Raw genomic sequence first — 5199 nt, forward strand, 5'->3', positions numbered from 1 at the left:
CACAGTGCCTGGCACACAGTGGGTGCTTAACAAATGTTTATTGAATTGAATTTCTTGAATTTTCTAAGCATTCTCTTCTCTCCTCTAGCCTCCTACATTATCCCTTAACCCTCCTCAGCATAGGAATTGACCTCATATTCTACTGAGAAAATAGAGGTCATTCACTGCGAGTATCTATTTTTGCTATTATACACCTCAACACCTGTTGATAACCCCTTATTCTTTATTCCTTTGCTCTATACTTTGAGAAAGAGGTCGGTCCTTTTTCTCCTCACCAAGGCCAGCTTCCATACTTGTGCCCTTCATCTCATCCTCTGCTGTCTTCATGTGAGATCAAATGATATAATATTTGTTAAATGCTTAACATAGTGCCTGATGCATGGTAAGTGCTTGATAAATGCGTATTCCCTTCCCTTTCCCCTTTCTTACTTAATCATCTCCCTTCTATGTATATTATTCAATCTCTCCCTGTCTATTCAAACTTACTCTATTGCCTACAAATATGTCCAAGCCTCCTTCATCCTGAAAAAAAGCTTCACTTGACCCTTCAAGATACTGACCCTTTTCTCTTTCAGTCAACTCAAAGAAACGTACTGCTTTAATTTCCTTTACTCTCATTCATCTCACTTTCCTTCTCATCACTAAGCAGAAACTGATTTCCCCAAGGTTACCAAAGACCTTTTAACTGTGAAATCTAGTGGCCTCTTCTCAGTCCTTATGCTTTAGTAGTATGACACTATTTGCCACATCTTCCTCCTCCTAGATACCCTTTCCTCAGAGGATTCTTGTGACATTGCTGTCTCCAGGTCCCATTTTGCTTCTCTTCCTCGGTCTCCTATGTCCTGCCAACTATGAGTATGGTGGACCCTAGTACTCTATACTGGACCCTCTTTTCTTTTCTCCGTACTCTCTTGCTAAGCTCATCACCTGGTATGGGTTTAATTATCATCTCTACACAGATAACTGCCAGATCTCTATATCCAGCCCCAATCTCTGTTCTGAGCTCCATTACCAATGGCATATGAAATAATTATAAGTGATATACTACAGGGATCTTAAATTTGTCATGTCCAAAACATAACTCATTATCTTCTTCTCCCAAGGCCTAAAAATTTCCCCTCTTCCTGTCTTCCCTATTTTTGTCAAGGGCTCCACTAAACTTCTAGTCACACAGGTTTGTAACCATGGATTCATTTTTGACCCTTCTCTCTCTCTCACCCTGCCCCCATATCTTATCATTGGCTAAGTTTTGACAATTCTACCTCAACACACCTGGCCCCTTCTCTCCAATCACATGGCTATCACCCTAGTTCAGTCACTCGTTTAGACTATTGCTATAGGCTAGAGACTTTCTAATTGGCTCTCCTGACTCCAGTTCCCAGCCTTTCTTTGATGAGTTGGTTAGTTCTGCTGAATTGCTTTTTTGCTTCTTTGCAACAAGGGATGACTTATTGGGTAGGAGAGGGCAGAGGTATATTTTTTCAAAGGTAGTTGAGATTAAAAATAAAATATAGCCATAAAAAGTTTTAAAATATAAGGTGTCTCAAAAGTCTTAATACCTCCAAAGTTTTAATAGCTTACAGCTATACTAAAACTTTTTGGACACTTTGTTGTTTGCAGAAGTGAACTGAAGTTTCACTTCATATTAAAAAAATGGAAGCTCAGAGAAATTAAATGAGTTACTTAAGGTCACATAATTTCTAAATGGCAGGGCTGGTGATGTAAATTTAGTTCTCCTGACTTTGGTGTATAGTTTTTTCCAGTATGGAACTCATATTCCACTCCCAAAATTTGTTAAGAATAGGCCTATGGGGGGGAAGAGTCAAGATGGCAGAGTAGAAACAGGACTTCCTTGGGGTTCCAGCTTCCACCTCCTCCAATTCATGTAAAAGGTGACTCTGAAAAACTTTGGAGCTACAGAACGCACAAAATGATACAGAGAAACTAACTTCCTACAGAGGACAGCCTGGCAGACGACAGGAAGAGGCCAGCACAGCACTCTGGGAGCCCACCCCAGCCCTGAGTGAGTCGAGGTTTTAGCATCAGGGAGGCCTGACCAGCTGCCGGCTGGAGGGACTTCAGATCACCAGCAGTTGTGGAGGTTTCCAGAATTATCAACACATAGATGCTAAGGACAAAGTGAGAGGTCAGTGCAGTGTGGACTTTGAGATCCAATAGTTTGGGAGTGTGGTCCATCCTTTATCCCCTGGAGGGAGAAGCCTCTGAGGTGCTGTGGCTGTTCAGCCACCACCACGTGGCAGCTTCAGCTCCTGGCTTGCAGATTGTAGGGGGACCAAGAGACCAGTCTGAGGGGTAATCACTCTTGCTTTAACCTGCTTGAATCTGGATTGTGGGTCTAGGGTAGAGGTCTTGGGGTTCATGACCAGCTTGCCAGTGCACGTGGGGCTTCAGAGAGGGCACCCACCTAAAAGCTTCGGCAGCTGAGAAAACCCTAGTGATTGGGACAAAGCTCGCCTGTCTGGTAGCCAAGTCCTACTATGGCAAAAAGATCAAAAGTCAAGTAATTGAGTGGCAACATGAGCAAACAAGGGAAGCAAAGCAAGCAGAGCAACCCACCTTTACACTCCTATTTTGAGGACAAAAAGGATAAAAGTATGGAACAGAAGGAAGACAGAGAAGTCAGAACTCCTGCACCAAATGCTTCCAAGAAAAATACAAACTGGTTACAGGCCATAGAGGACGTTAAGAATGATATTGAAAACCAAATGAGAAAAGTGGTGGAAAAATTGGGAAGAGAAATGAGAACGAAGCAAGACAATTATGAAATGAGAGTCAACAACCTGACTGAAGAAAGTAACACCTTAAAAATAGACTAACTCAAATGGCAAAAGAGGCTCAAAAAGGCAATGAGGAGAAGAATGCTTTAAAAAGCTGAATTTGCCAGATGGAAAAAGAATCTCAAAAGCTCACTGAAGAGAATCATTCCTTCAGAATGAGATTGGAGGAAATGGAAGCTAGTGACTTTATGAGAAATCAAGATACTATTAAAAAGATCCAAACAAATGAAAAAATAGAAGGCAATGTGAAATATCTCATTGGGAAAACCACTGACCTGGAAAATAGATCCAGGAGAGAGACTTTAAAAATTATTGGACTACCTGAAAGCCATGATCAAAAAAAGAACCTAGAAATAATTCTTCAAGAAATTCTCAGGGAAAATTGCCCTGATGTTTTAGAACCAGAGGGCAAAACAGAGGTGGAAAGAATACACAGATCACCTCCTGAAAAAGATCCCAAAAAGAAAACTCCTAGGAATATTATAGCCAGGTTCCAGAGTTTCCATATTAAGGAAAAAATATTACAAGCAGGCAGGAAGAAACAATTTGAATATTGTGGATACACAATCAGGATAACATAGGATCTGGCAGCTTCTACATTGAGGGATCAAAGGGCTTTGAATATGATATTCTGGAGGTCAAAGGAGCTGGGATTAAAACCAAGAATCACCTATCCAGCAAAACTGAGTATCATGTTTCAGGGGAAAATATGGTCATTCAGTGGAATAGGGGACTTTCAATCATTCTTGCTGAAAAAACCAGAGTTGAATAGAAAATTTGACATTCAGATACAAGAAGCAAGAGAAGCATGAGAAGGTAAACAGGGAAAAGAAATCATAAGGAACTTATCAAAGTTGGACTATTAACATTCCTACATGGAAAAACAGTAATTGTAACTTGTGAAACTTTTCTCAGTATGAGAATAGTTGAAGGGAATAGAAATGTACATATATATGTATGCATACATATATATGTCTATATAGGAGGGTATATGGGCATATGAATACATATGTGAGTGTGTGTATATATGTGTACATATACATACATACATACATATACATAGAGGGCACAAAGACCAATTTAATAGGAAGGGATCATACTTAAGGTGAAATTAAGAGGTGAGAGAGGAATATAATGATAGGAGATGGGGAGAGACAGAATGGGGTAAACTATATCATATAGAAGAGGCAAAGGGCAGCTAGGTGGTGCAGTGAATAGAACACTGGCCCTGGAGTCAGGAGGACCTGATTTCAAATCTGGCCTCAGACACTTGACACAATTACTAGCCTTGTGACTTTGGGCAAGCCATTTAACTCCAATTGCCCTCCAAAAAGCAAAAAAAAAGAGGCAAGGGAAAATGGTTACAATGGAGGGGAAGACAGGAAGGCAAAAGGGAATGGGTCAACCTTATTCTCATTGAATTTGGCTTAGGGAGGGAATGACATACACACTATATAGGGTATCTCACCATACAGGAGAGTAAGGGGGAAGGGGATGAGAGGGGGCATGATGGAAGGGAGGGCAGGCTGGGGGGGAGGGAAGTTGGAAGCACCCACTTCTGAAAAGGGACAGGATCAAAGTAGAGAATGGAACAAGTGGGAGGTGGGATAGGAGGGAGGGAAATATAGTCAGTCTTTCACAATATATTCACTATGGAAATGTTTTGCATAGCTACACATGTACAACCTATGTTGAATTGCTTATCTTCCCAGTAAGGGTGGGTGACAAGGGAGGAAGGGAATGAATCTAGAATTCAAAGTTTTAAAATCAAATGTTTAAATAAATAAATAAATTTACACACATATACTTATATATATATATTATTAATATTATTTTACATGTACCTGGGAAATAAGATATACAGGCACTGGGGCATAGATATCCACTGTGCCCTACTGGAAAGTCAGAGGGGGTATGGGGTAAGATAAAGGAGAGAGCAGACTGGAGGAGGGGATATCCAGTGGGATAGCTATTTTGGGGTGGTGGGTAGGGGAAAAATGGGGAGAAAATTTGTAACTAAAAATCTCATGGAAATGAATAATGTAAACTAGAAGTTAATAAAGCATTTGATAAAGTAAAAAAAAAAGAAGCTTCAGCTGAGCTAGACTCCAACTCATCTTCCCTAAGAAAGCAGGGAAAAGGGGAAACTGGAAATAATGACTGAAACTGAAAATAAATAACTTATATAAAATATTTCCTTCCTTCCTCTCTCTCTTTCTTCCCTCCTTTCTTCTTTCTTCTCTCATTTCTTTCTTTCCTTCTTCCTTCTTTCTTTCCTCTCTATTTCTTTCTTCCTTTTCTTCTTTCTTCTCTCCCTTCTCTCCTTCCTTTCTTTCCTTCCTCCCTTCCTTCCATCTTTCTTTCTTTCTTTCTTTCTTTCTTTCTTTCTTTCTTTCTTTCT

Source organism: Petaurus breviceps, unplaced genomic scaffold, assembly GCF_028583685.1.
Source record: "Petaurus breviceps papuanus isolate PSGF00001 unplaced genomic scaffold, PetGlider_PUasm1.0 37, whole genome shotgun sequence".
Taxonomy (NCBI): Eukaryota; Metazoa; Chordata; class Mammalia; order Diprotodontia; family Petauridae; genus Petaurus; species Petaurus breviceps.